Source organism: Capsicum annuum, chromosome 10 (genome assembly GCF_002878395.1).
Source record: "Capsicum annuum cultivar UCD-10X-F1 chromosome 10, UCD10Xv1.1, whole genome shotgun sequence".
In the NCBI taxonomy this organism is placed as follows: Eukaryota; Viridiplantae; Streptophyta; class Magnoliopsida; order Solanales; family Solanaceae; genus Capsicum; species Capsicum annuum.
Genome location: NC_061120.1, coordinates 85,198,599 through 85,213,836, shown reverse-complemented (window position 1 = coordinate 85,213,836; position 15,238 = coordinate 85,198,599).

Sequence of the window (15,238 nt, the reverse complement as noted above, 5' to 3'; positions counted from 1 at the left end):
GGCACCTTATCAACCCTCAACTGGAAAGTAGATGTCTCAACCTATGCTGGCTACGTAGTTCTGGAATGCAAGGACTGCTTCTAAGGATCACACCCTCTACTGGCAGGTGAATCCCCATCCTTGGGTTCACTCAGTGCTGAGTCCTACTCCCAACTAAAAGACACAAAACTAATGTACTGAACTGAACTGGACTGATACTGATTTTACTATGTTTTCCTATGTTCTGTAACTGACTGAATTCTACTGAGTTTCGTAACTGACTGAGAGTACTACTGATCATAGAATGACTGATACTATTCTATAACTGACACTGGCTCTAGGTAAACAACCAAATTATAGGGTATTAAATACCCCCAAGACTCGATATCGTAGATAATACTAAGACATGGCAATTCTTGATAACATAATAGTTAACTATTCACAATGTAGTCACTGAGACATTTTACCATATTCTTAGGCTTGTACATGAATGGAAATGTATGCTAGCATATCATAATTTCACCTACATAGTATATCTTTAACATGGGAGCAAATTTGGAACATGTAGTTTTTGCATGAATTCATCATAAGGTCACCAACGGACCACAATGCATAATTTATTCACTTAGGCATTTTGTCAAACACGTGGAAGGAATAACCTTATACTTGGGTATAAACAACATGCTAATGCATCATGACTACCACAATAAATTTACACATTCAAGAGTTTAACATGGATTCACATGATACTACACATATATCAATGAACTACACATGAAACTTGTGATAAAACATGGATTTGAAACACAATTAATCATTATAAACAAACCCAACATGGAATTCATGAAATCAATACTCTTGAAGTTTTAAAAATAGTTTCTTGGACTCCATTGGTGGAAGGAATCCTTGGATGAACACTTCACATACCTTAATTGCTAACTTCGTGGAGATTGGAGTGAATTCTTGAGGTTTGTTTCTTGAACTTGATGAAGCTAGGGCTTGTTCTTGAGAGGATTTTGTTAAAATAATAAGTAACTTTGCTATTAGGGGCTTTAACCCCGTGTTATGGAGCTGTGGGGTAAAGGAAAATGACCTATTTGCCCTTAAAAATGCAAAACAAAACTGCAAAAAATATACGGGCTGGACTAGACTGGGCACCGCAGGCTCTTGAGCGCCGCTTTGGGCAAGGCGCCGCGGTCTCCATTACGGGCTTTACCTAGCACCAGACTGAGCGAGGCGCTGCGGGATAATTTCCTTGAGCTTCGGTTTTTGAGTTTCAGACACACCCTTACACTTGTCTGAAAATTCTGAAACTCACCCGAGATGTACTATTGACTCCCCAGATCATGAGTCAACTTAAAAACTAATATTTGGAGGTCCGGAAGGTCATAAATAAATTCCTCAAAGTTTGAGGGCTTTAGGAAAAGACTAAGTTTCAGCACTTGGCTGAAATTTTCTAAATCTGGGACCCCTTATCAAGCTCTGAGGAACTGAGTTACGCTTAGGATTTTTTTACGGGGTCTTACAATATCTCCCCCTTGGGAACATTCATTCTCGAATGAGACTAACTAGGTTGTGAATACTGATAGACTAAATTCATGTACCGAACATGCACAATTGAACATGATTACATGAATGTCACTACTAACATAATTTCATACTGAATATACATATCTGATGCATGAATGTCTGACTGAACTGACTCATGAATGTATGACTGAATATGCAAAGACAACTGATACCAAGTTTGTAAGGGAAATCTGAGCATGAAACTGAGTAAGTTTAAGGAAAAACATTACCTTAGGTTGATTTTGAGTTCGTGGAGAAGAGTTGAGGATACTTGGTCAGTATGTCTTCCTTCGCTTCCCAAGTAGCTCCCTCAACGGACTGATTCTGCCAAAGAACTTAAACTAGAGGGACTTCTTAGTTCCTCAGGCTACGAATCTGGTAATCAAGGATTTAGACTAGAATCTCCTTATATGAGAGGTTGTTTTGAATATCTATATTCCTTACAGGGACTAAAATTGTTAGGTCACCTATGCATTTCTTTAGCAAGGAGACATGGAACATTGGATGGACTAAAGCTAAGTCTGAAGGAAACTCAAGCTCGTAAGCTACCTTTTCAAAATGTTTGAGAATTAGTTAAGGACCAATATATTGAGGACTGAGCTTCTCCTTCCTGCCAAACCTCTTCACTCCTTTCATATGAGATATTTTCAAATACACATAATCACCAATCTCAAACTCGAGATCCTTTCTACGCACATCTGCATATGATTTCTATCGACTCTGAGCTGTCTTAAGCCTTTCTCTGAACAACTAAACTTTTTCTAAGGTATCAAATACCAAGTCAGACTCTACTATTGCGGCCTTACCTACTTCAAACCAACCAATGAGAGATCTATATCTCATTCTATAAAATACTTTAAATGAAGTCATCTGAATGCTGGAATGATAACTGTTATTATATACAAACTCAATCAAAGGCAAGTGGTCATCCCAACTACCTTTAAAGTCTATCACACATGCTCGCAACATATCCTTTAAAGTCTGAACGGTTCTTTTTGCTAGACCATCTGTCTGAGGGTGAAGAGCTGTACTAAGGGGGACTTGGGTAACAAGACCCTTTTGGAAAGTTTTCTAAAAATAAGAGGTAAACTGGGTATCTCTATCTAATATTATAGATAATGGAACTCTGTGTAATCTGACCAACTCCCTAACATAGAGCTTGGCATAGTCTTCGACTGAATAAGAGGTATGGACTGGAAGGAAATGATTTGATTAGGTCATTCTATCTACAATGACCCAAATTGAGTCGTGCTGACAAAGAGTATGAGGCAAACCTATCACAAAATATATATTCACCTCTTCCCATTTCCAAATGGGAATATTGAACTCCTGCATAGATCTACTAGGTTTTTTGTGTTTAATCTTAACCTACTGATATGTCTAGTACTTAGCTACAAACTCTTTAATGTCCCTCTTCATCCCATTCCACCACTAGATCTCCCGCAAATCATGGTACATCTTAGTGGCCCCTAGATGAATAGAGTAACGTGCACCATGCACTTCTACAAAAATCCGGTGTCTAAGGTCAACTACACTTGGCATACATAGCCGACCCTGAAAATGCAATACACCATCTCCCCCTTGGGGGAAAACCTCTATCTTCTAATCTCTGACTAATTCTTTCAACTTAACTAGGTTGGGATCTTTTATCTTGCTTTTCCTTCACTTCGAAAACCAGGGATAATTCTGAACTACTCTACACCCATACACTACCTTCTGCTGAATCGACTAAGTGAACACCTAGTCAGGCAAGATGATTAACTTACTGAGCTAACTTCTTCTTACCATTTTCCATATGAGCAACACTAACCATAGACATCCTACTTAGAGCATCAGCCGCTACATTGGCTTTACCCGAATGTTACAAAATAATCATGTCGTAGTCTTTCAACAACTCTAGCCATTTTCTCTAATGGAGGTTTAGGTCTTTCTAAGATAACACATACTGCAGGCTCTTATGGTCAGTGAACACATCAACATGAACATCATACAAATAGTGCCTCCAAATCTGTAAGGCAAATACTACCGCTGCTAACTCAAGATTGTAAGTAGGATAGTTCTTTTCATAGGGTTTAAGTTATCTAGAGACGTACGATATGGCCTTACCTCTCTGCATCAAAACACACCCTAAACCAACTCTAGAAGCATCATAATACACAACAAAGCCATCTGGACCATCTGGTAGAGCCAAAACTAGGGTTGTAGTGAGTCGACTCTTCAACTCTTGAAAACTCTTCTCACAAGAATTTGACCATTGAAATTGGACCTTCTTCTGAGTCAATCTGGACATAGGGGATGCAATAGACAAAAATACCTCAACAAACCATCGGTAATAGAAAGCAAAACCCATGAAACTCCTAATATCTAACGGAGAGATAAGTCTGAGCCAATTTTTTACTGCCTTAGTCTTTTGAGAATCAACTCTAATGCCATCACCAGAAATGATATGACCAAGGAAAGCTACTAAACTTAGCCAATATTTGCACTTACTAAATTTGGCGAACAACTAATGGTTTTTGAGAGTCTATAATACTATTCTGAGATCGTCTGCATGATCAAGCTCACTGCGAAAATAGATAAGGATGTCATCTATGAAGAATATGGAGAACATATCTAAGTACTTGTTGATCACATGGTTTCTCAAGTCTATGAAAGCTTCTGGGTCATTGGTAAGACCAAATGACATGACTAAGAATTCAAAGTGACCATACCGAGTTCTAAAGGCTATCTTCAAAATCTCACATTCTTTGACTCTAAGTTGATAATAGACTGATCTGAGGTCTATCTTGGAAAAGTAACTGGCACCCTGAAGTTGGTCAAATAAGTCATCAATTCTGGGAAGTGGATACTTGTTCTTGACCGTGACTTTATTTAACTGATGGTAGTTAATACACATTTATTTCTTATGCACAAATAGAATTGGTGCACCCCACGGGGACACGCTGGCCTGATGAATTGCTTATCTAAGAGATCCTTCAACTGCTCTTTTCACTCCTTGAGTTTTGCTGGAGCCATTCTATGTGGCAGAATAGAGATAGGTTGAGTATTTGAAAGAAGGTCTATTTTGAAGTCAATTACCCTTTTTGGAGGAACTCCGGGAAGTTTTTTAGGAAATACATTTAGGAATTCACGTGCTACTGACAATGATTCAATAATAGGGCTTTCAAAGCTAGAGTCTTGGACTTGAACGAGATGGTAGACACATCCCTTAGATATTATTTTTCTTGTCCTTAGGTAGGAAACAAGTTGAACCCCTAAGTGTTAAAGTATTACCTTCTAATATAGGATGGGATCATTTGAAAATTAAAATTGGACAATTCTATTTCTACAGAAGACTGAGGCATAGCAGGAATAAAGCCAATTCATGCCGAGAATGACATTAAAATCGGTCATCTGTAATTCGACTAAGTCTGCTGAAGTGACTTTCTAAGATACCATAATTGGACAGTTCTTGTATACCCACTGGGCTATGATAGATTTACCCACTGGGGTAGAGACTGAGAAAGGCTCTGCTAGAATTTCAGGACTAACTCTGAAGTCAACAGCTATATAGGGAGTTACAAAAGGAAAAGAAGCTCCTGGATCTAGCAAAGCATAAACAAGAAAATGAAAAACTTGTAACATACCAGTGACCACATCAGGAGAAATTTCCTAATCCTGTCGGGACTAAAAGGAATAGAATATGCTAGGGCATTGCCCACTGGTGGCACTAGAAGAGGCACCCGGATGATTTGGGTGACCTAACTGGGCTGGGGGACGATTATGCTGACCCTGGGAACCTGACTGGGACAATCTCTAACTCTGTGACCTGGCTTGCCACACCTAAAACACACATCACTGCCAGCCCTACAGATACCCTATTGGTTGCCAGCCCTGTAGATACCCTGGTGGTTTCTGCCATATTTCCGGTAAAGGGGACTGGTTCGAGCGCTACTGACACTACCCTAAGTCTTAGGCCCTATCGTCCTATCTCTGTTGCCATCTTTGAATTTTGGCATTAGGGCACTGGCTAAGGATGGAGCTAGAACTACAGATTTTAGGTGTAACTTTGAATGATTTCCTCCCTCTAACTTACGCTAGGTAAAGTTGAACTCTCCTTCTTGTTCTCTTTCTCATCCTCCCTACTCTTAGCCTCTTCTATCTGTTGAGTGCTAACCATAAGCTTGGATATGTCCATCTTCTTAATCAGTATTGCTATCCTACACTCCTTGACCACACTGCTAGAAACCGTAGACACAAACTTACTTATCCCGGACCTGCTATCTGCCACCACATAAGGAGCGTATCTAGATAATTGAGTAAACTTGAGAGAATACTCTTTCATTTTCATGTTGTTATGCTTCAGATTTGTAAATTCCAAAACCTTTGCTTCCGTCAACTCCAATAGGAAGAACCTATCAAGAAAAATAATAGCAAACTCCTCCCATTCTATGGGCCCTGCATCTGTTTCCCTCTTTGCTTTCCACTGCTTGAACCATGAGTGAGCCACATCCTACAACTGATATATTTCTAACTCAGCACTCTCAATATCAATTACCCCTATAATATCTATTCCTTTTTGCACCTGATCAAGAAATTCCTAAGGGTCCTCATCTAACTTAGACCTAGTAAAAGATGGAGGGTTCATTCATGTGAAGTCCCAAATCCTGGCTGCAGCAGTATTGGCCACTGGGTTGGATAGAACGGCAACTGGGCATTCATTCTGTGATGCTACTAAATGATCTAGGGTGGTGAAAATTGCTCTGAATTCAGTGTGGGAGACATGTTCGTCCAAGGGATCTGGCTAGATGGGCTTAGGTGCTAGTTGGACTTCTATTTCTCTTTCCTTAGTCCTTTTTGGAGGCATATTCTGTAAACAAAAGAGAAACTTGGATTAGATAGAGAGTTTAACTTAAGCTTGTGCTCACCCACACGACATGATTACTAAAAGAAAGGAAACATTTCCTAAAATATCTATTAGTCTCCTCTCCATAAGTGTGGTGCACTATACACCCTTGTACAAGACTTTACTAGACACGGCTTTTAGACTTCTTAGGACTCTATTGAACCTTAGGCTCTGATACCAAGTTTGTAATGCCTTGAGTCTGTACCCTAGACGCTACACGGTGCTCATAATCCTGAAGGAACACAAGCTAACCCATGACTGGTACCTGCTGTAATAACTGAATAATAATACTATATTATACGAAAATTAGGTGGAAACTTGCCATAAGGTTCAAAACTGTAAATAAATACTGAGTACTGAAAACTGAATATTGATATATCTATCTGAAATACTTTAGTCTGAAAAGCCTCTACTGTCTAAACTAGGAGCTGATGGGACAAGTCCCCAACTAACTCCAACTACTGAAGTAAACTGAGTACTGATATAACTAAAATGATAAATCTATCCTCAAACTATGAGAACTTATCACTAACTCTGCTGCTGATAGATTGTGCTGCTAAGTGTGGTCGGGAGCCCATGCGTTTGAACTTATGATATAAGTCATCATAGTGCAAGAGAAAAGTATGTGTCAGTACTTTGAATGTACTAATATGCTAAGTGAGCTAGGCTAATGTGCATGGGCTCATATGCATGAACAATAACTGACTGAATAACATGAACATAACTGAACGAGATTACATGCTTGAATATTTAAACTGTAACTAAGATCATGGTAACACTGAATACTAAGTTCTGACTCACTGGTTTACTGATATCTGAGTTTACTAATACTGTATTACGGAAATCCCCATGACAGCCTTGATCATGAATTAACTAAGATATAGATATTTAAAGGACTTTAAGGTTGTAAAATGAGTTTGCCAACTTTTAAAGGATAAAAATAAACTAAGTCTGAAAACTTAGCTAGAATTTTTTAAGTGTAGGACCCCTTGACAAACATTAATGGACTGAATTAAGCTTAGGATTTTATGGGGTCTTATGATATCTCCCACCTTAGGAGCATTCATCTTGGAATGAGACTAACTAAGCTGAGATTTTTGATAGACTGAACTTACTTACTGAACATGAACATCTGAAACATGACTATATAACCGACATTACTAATTTACTGAAATTTCATACTGGACATGCATATCTAATGCATGGATACCTAACTTATGAATGCATGACCGAATATGCAATGGTAACTGATATCGAGTTTGTATGGAAAATCTGAGCATGAAACTAGATGGGTTTAAGGACTTGAAAGCATCGGGGAAATCATTATGTATCTCCCCCTTGGGACACTATGTCTCTCTAAGAATGCTTACTTTATTGAGATAGTGGTGCGATGCACAGGGAACCTATGAACTAAATCGTGACTGAATATCTGGTATTTGAAACTAATGCATGATTTATGAAATGAGATGAACTCACAACTACTAGGATGTTCTAACTGGGAATAGTTACATTTCTAAGATTTCTAATAACACAACTAAATGGAAAGATGGGAAAAACAAACCATACGAATTTGACTACTTGAATGCTAAACTAAATTACGTCTTTACTAACTGACTCATGCTAAAAACTTAAGATCAACTGGGATCAAAGGATCCAAAAAGGCATGTCATGAATATGAAAGACTCATAACGTGCCTGAATCTATGTTAGGGGAACTTTCTTGATCATGGCGAGCCTAAAGTTCATAAAATCTATTCTGATGCTGATCACTAGGTGTATTGGAAGTGGCGGCCTGCTATTATAAATATTTACCCCTCTGAGCCAAAACTCTACACTTCCACAGCCTGTGGCTTGGCTTACCACATCAAAATCATACCTCTCTACCTGCTCTACTTGCACCTAGGTGATTCCCACCATACTCTTCACAAAGTGGATAAGTACAATCACTTCTCACACTACCTTAGGTTTTAGAGCCTGGCGCCCAATCATGAATGTTATTCTTGAACTTTGGTATTGGTAAACTAGCTGAAGATGGAGCTGGGAGTAAAAACTTCTAACTATGCTGAGAACGGTTACCACCCTGTGACCCTGGCTAAGAAAAACTAAAACTACCAGTTCTGGCTCTCTTATTTACTTTCTCTCTTTCATTGTATTTCTCTACCTCAATCTGCTGAGCGTGTATCATCAATATAGAAAGATCAATGTCTCTATTGAGCATAGTATTCCTACACTCCTTAACCACAAACCCAGACACATCGGTCACAAACTTACTCAGGCTTGCTATAGGGTCAGTCATCTGATCAGGGGCATATTTAGACAATTGGTTGAACTTGAGGCAATACTCCTTCACTGTCATAGAGCCCTACCTCAGGTTCATGAACTCTTCTATATTAGCTTCCCTCATCTCAAGTAGGGAAAACTTGAATAAGAACACATCCTGAAATAGCTGCAAGTTATGGGAGCTGCATTCTTCTCTCTATTCTTCTTCCACATCACTACCCAATTATAAGAAATGTCCTTCAGCCTATAGGATAACAAATCTACACTGTCCTCTTCAGACACATGCATAATTTGGGTGATGTTCTTCACTTTATCAAGATAAAGCTGTGGGTCCTCACCTACCTTTAACCCAAAGAATTCTGGTGGGTTCATTCTTATAAAATCTTTAATTCTGGCTGCGACTAAATCCCCATCTTATTAAGGTTCTGATACAGCCTAACGGTTAGCCTAATTAATTGTTGTTACAACTTGGGCTAGTTCCTAAAAAGCTACCCAAAAATCTGCATGTGACACATTCTCGTTCAAAGGATCTGCAGCCTAAGGTGGCTGGTTATCATTTCTATAGGCATTAGCTCTATGAGGAGGCATATTCTATAAATAGAAGAAATAAATAGATTAGATTGAGGGTTTTACTGGGGTGATGTATGAGCAGATGCTAACACATTTGAGGCTTTTAATTGAGAATAATTGCAAAGTCTTAAGCAACTTTTGTCTTTTTTGATTATTTTTTCTTTGTTATCGTAGGAAAAGTCAAGATGAAAGAAAACCAACAACAAATAAGATAAAAGAGTTAAATTTTGAGCAAAATAAGAAGGGAAGTATAGTTGACGACTTGCTTGATAAGTCATCACCTCCCTAATAAGCTATTAGAGTTGTCGTTTGCCTTAGATAGAGAATGGGATTTAGCTAAAAAATTTTATGACATCTGTGATAGGCCGTCAGAGTTGTGATAAGTCGCCAAGCTCGTTGTCAGGTTTAGGCAGTTCTTGAGAGATTAAAGTGATGATGTGATGACATCTATGAAAAGTCATCAGGTGTCTGATATGCCGTCAAGAATGTCGTCACACATAAGCAGAAGGCAAAAATTTGTAGCATGCCTGACAACATTTTTTTATAAGCTATCGAAACTCTGATAAGCCGTCATACATATCGTCACCTAAAATAAAAATTTTGAATATTTAATTTCAGATTTTTCTTAAGTAACGGATACAAATAGCAGCTTCTAGGGTTTTCTTAGAGAGGATGAACATATCGAGGTGGCAGAAAACTTATTCCAAGGAAGTTTACTTTTCTTTTTGGCTCTCTTAACTTTGAATTCAATATTCAACTCTTTGATTGGGTTTTGATATTTTCTCTTTAACTTGGAAGAGAATCAACTTCATTCTTCATCTTTTGTAAGTTTAATTACTTTGCATGATGAATATAATTGTTGCTATCTCTTTCTTTCTCATGTGGAACTAAAACCCACGACTAAGATTATGGGATCTATGATTATTCGTTCATGGATTTAATCTTTGGTTAGGGTTTAAGTGAATGTGGGAACATCTTGATAATACTTTTGTATAAATTAATTTCTGTTGGTTGCAAACAATAGGCCTTGCTTACTGTTGATTTGCTTGAGATAAGAAATCAACCCTAGTAAGAAGTGAATTATCAATGAAGATTTGGGAAGGTTAAGTTCTCATCTAATGATTAATCTTGTAACAAGATTGATCAACTCGAGGTAAAATCAGTATGAATAGAATGATTTCCTAAGTTCGAGAGAATTAGGGAGTTCAACATTTTGGTAGGTTGAGAAACACTTAGATGAACTGTCAAAACTGATAATTTGGTGTTTCACTTAAGTCACGAGAATCCAATAATACAACTGTTATTTAATGAAGGATTACTTATCATAGTGATTTCATCTCTAGTTTCTCTATATCATTGATTTGAAATATTGCAGTTTAAGCTTTGAGTTCTAAGGCGAATTAAAGTGTTAATAACTTTTGTTCAATCATTAAAAACCTTCATTTTATCTTTTCGTATCATTTGTTTGAATTCAACTTATAGCTTTAGTTTCAAATTAGTTTAATCGCCACTCACATTGCTCCCTGTAGATTCAACCCCGACTCCAAAGTTAGGTAAATATATTAATGACGACTGTCTTGCATTAAATTGATATGTAAGTTGAGCGTTATAAAAATAGCGCCATCGAAGGGTAACAATTTGGCGTATTGAGTTGGTTTGGAATTTTAGATTACGTGCTTGAATAGAAACTTATAAATATTTTTTTATTTTATTTTTTATTTATTTTATTTTATTTTTATTTCCTTTTATTTTTATTTTTTCTCACACTTTCTTGAGATGTCAGCTTAGATAGATAGTTTTTTGAGTGATGACGATTACTGTTATTATTATGGGGGACTTTCACAATATGATGCAGACACTGTTCTAACTGGGGAATAGACTATAACTTGGTGTTTGGCTTTTGGTCAAATTGATCATTTTGAAGATATGTGTGCTATCATGATACAAATGGACAAATTGATGAAGCAAATTTTAGAGAACCAATCAAAGTTGTGGGTAGAGCTAAAGTAGTTATCACTGCCACCATGTCTACAATGGCTAAACAAAGAAGAATATAAGGAGGACATTAGCCAATTTGTGGAGAAACCACAGGAATTGCAGCCACTCGATTTTCATTTTGATCTTGAGACTGACATTGAGAAGGTGAATAAAAGTGAAGGTGTTGAGGATAGTGTTAATTTTGAAGTAGGATTTGTTGAGTCGCATTCAAAGTACTTTTCTATATCATGTTTAGATGATATCTTGTTAGTGAAATCATTTAAAATAGTAGAAGAGTGTAAAGATAAGGAACAAGAATCCTATATTATTGATATTACACTAGACCAGCAATATAAAAACATACCTCACTTTAGGGCCGAGTGGTTTACCATGCACATTCTATTACTCGATTTCTTAATTTTTGTACCACCCCCATGAGCGAGGTAAGAAGATGGACTCTAAGTTGGGGGTGAAATTCATATCCTCAAGGTAGAGGAAAAAGCTGAGTTGGGTCATACCGCGACACTAAATTAGGCGCTTCTTGGGAGGTAACCCAAGGTATTTTGTTGTTTGTATTCGTATTATGTGATTAACATCAGATCTTCAGACCAATGGTGCCACAGGTATGTTTCTAAATCTCTTGTTTTGGTTTGACGCATTGGGGACATTAAATGATTTTAAGTTGAGGGTGGGGCTACTTAATGGTGTTGATGTCCTCTTGGGGTTTTTGTTGTCGTGCCTCTTTTCCTCGGAGTCTTGTTCCTAGTAGAGTCGGCATGTTTGGGCGTATTGTGATTTATTATAAAATGTTGTAGTTGAATAGGAAAAATATAAGTACCTTAGGCAGTTAACATATTTTGTTGATTTTTGAACACCTCTCCAATGGTCTGTTTTATAACTGTGTGACATACATTATGTGTGACCACTATGCATCTTGTTATGGCATTAGTACTAGTGACATAATAACCATTGCTAAATAATTTCATGAACCGAATGGGTAGTATCTTGTGATGTACCTTTGTGCTATGTGTATGTGAGATACTATCTAGTTCCCGTTGTGTGTGAAATCCAAAACTTACTCGGTTGGTCTTTCCTTGGTTATAGGATGGAGGTTAGGAGAGGATCATAGTCCGTTGTTGATATTAGTCCACTTTTGGCCTAAATGACCTTCCATGTGTGAATAATATCCCTTGATCCTAATTTTGAGCCTGAATGCCTATTGTGTTTATTTCACCTATCACCTTTCCATTTGTATCATAATGAACCTATTTTGGCCCTGGTCCTTCTTGGACATTGTGCACTTTGACTTAGGAAAATAGCCTAAGTTGAGGGTGGCTATCATAGGGGTGCGTGATGTAAAATAAGTATGAAAAAAGGTAGAATAAAAGAAAAGAGTAAAAAGCTGGGTGAGGTAGAAGAGACCAAGAAAAGAAAAGTTGTGAAAAAAGAAGAAGTGATTGTAGAAAAGACCGCACCCATCCTGAATATGTGTGATCAAGAAAAGAGAAGAATAGAAAAAGGTTAATAAGTGAGACCCTAAAAGCTAGTGTAGTGTCAAGGAGGCTTAGTCACTTTAAATATCATCGAGTATAATACCAACCCCTAGACTATATTACAAGCCAAAGAGAAGACCTAAAGTGATCCTAACTTAACTGTCTGAAAGCTTCGAAATAAGGGCAAGCTTATGGTATTTGGCATACATTGACTGGAACTTCTTTTTGAGAGTGAGTGTCTCTTGATCGTCCTCACATTGACATTCTTGAGCACATATGAGTGAGGAGGGACTTCTTTATAGTGAGGGTACACTGTTTACGTTGCTACTTGCTAACTTATTTTAATAGTGTAATCTTGGTACATGCATGGTTGTTGTTGCTGAATTGATGCTATTTCTTGATTACTGTGTTTTGCATTGTTGTTCTTCAATAATATGCACAGTTTTTTTTAAATTAATTGACCTTGAGATGGTGAAGATGTTTTGAGCTAAAATGGATAATTGACTGCCGAATGTGCTTTTTATCCTCTTAGTTATGTTTTCGTTGCTTGAAGACAAGCAAATGTTTTAAGTTGAGGGTGTTGATGTGTGAGCAGATGCTAACACATTTGAGGCTTTTAACTGAGAATAATTGCAAATTCTTAAGCAACTTTTGTCATTTTTGATTGTTTTCTCTTTGTTATTGTAGGAAAAGTCAAGATGAAAGAAAACCAACAATAACTGAGATAAAAGAGTTGAATTTTGAGCAAAATAAGAAGGGAAGTATAGTTAACGACTTATCTGATAAGTTGTCAACTCCTTGATAAGCTATTAGAGTTGTCTCTGCCTTAGACAGAGAATGGGATTTAGCTGGAATTAGTGATGACATCTGTGATAGGCTTTCAGAGTTATGATAAGCCGTTAGGCTCGTCGTCAGGCTTGGGCAGTGCTTGAGAAATTGAAGTGAAGATGTGACGATGTCTCTGATAAGTCGTCAGGTGTCTGATATGCCATCAAGAATGTCATCATACATAAGCAGAAGTCAAAAATTTAAAGCATGCTTGATGACATGTTCTGATAAGCCGTCAGACATGTCGTCACCTAAAGGAAAAATTCTAAATTTTTAATTTTGGATTTTTCTTAAGTTACAGATATAAATAATAGCTTCTAGGGTTCCATTAGAGAGGCTGAACATATCGGGGGTGGGGGTGGGGGTAGAAAACTTATTCCAAGGGAGTTTAATTTTATTTTTGGCTCTTTTAACTTAGAATTCAATACTCAACTTGATTGGGTTTTGATATTTTCTCTTGAACTTGGAAGAGAAATCAACTTCATTCTTAATCTTTTGTAAGTTTAATTACTTTGAATGATGAATATAATTATTGCTATCTCTTTCTTTCTCATGTTGAACTAAAACCCACAACTAGGGTTGTGGGATCTATGATTATTACTCCATGGATTTAATATGTTGTTAGGTTTTGAGTGATTGTAGGAGCATCTTGATAATTCTTTTGTATTAATTACTTTCTATTGGTTTCAAACAATAGGCCTTGCTTACTGTTGATTTACTTGAGATAAGAAATCAGCCCTAGTAAGAAGTGAACTATCAATGAGGATTTGGGAAAGTTAAGTTCTCATCTAACGATTAATCTTGTAACAAGATTGATCAACTCAAGATAAAATTAGTATGAATGGACTGTTGTCCTAAGTTCGAGAGAATTAGGGAGTTCAACCTCTACGTAGGTTAAGAAACACTTAGATGGACTGTCGAAACTGATAATTTGGTGTTTTCCATAAGTCACAAGAATCCAATACTACAACTGTTATTTAATGAAGGATTACTAATCATAGTGATCACAACTCTAGTTTCTCTATAGCATTGATTTGAAATATTGTAGTTTAAGCTTTGAGTTCTAAGGTGAATTGAAATTTTAATAACTTTTGTTCAATCATTAAAAACCCTGTTTTATCTTTCCGTATCATTTGTTTAAATTCAACTTATAGCTTTAGTTTCAAATTACTTTAATCGCCACTCATATTATTCCCTGTAGATTCAAACCCGACTACAAAGTTGGGTAAATATATTAACAATGACCGCCTTGAACTAAATTGACGTGTAAGTTAAGCGTTATCATGGAGCTCACACTTATTTGCATGACATGAACACCAAAAGAAAGGAAAACATTCCTAAAGCATCTCATAGGCTCCTGTACATAAAAGTGGTGTGCAACACACCCAAGCCCAACACTCTACTAGATGCAGCTTTTCAGACATCCTAGGACACTGTTTAACCTTAGGATCTGATACCAAGTTTGTAACACCTCAGATTCTGAACCTCGGATGCTACACGGTGCTTATAACACTGATGGACCACAAGCTCACCCATGACTGATAACTATAATTGAGCACTGAATAACATACTGTAAAATGCAGAAAACTTCTGAAAAACTTGCCATAAGGTTCAATAATAAAATAAAATTAAGTAAAGTATAACAATACAAAAACTAA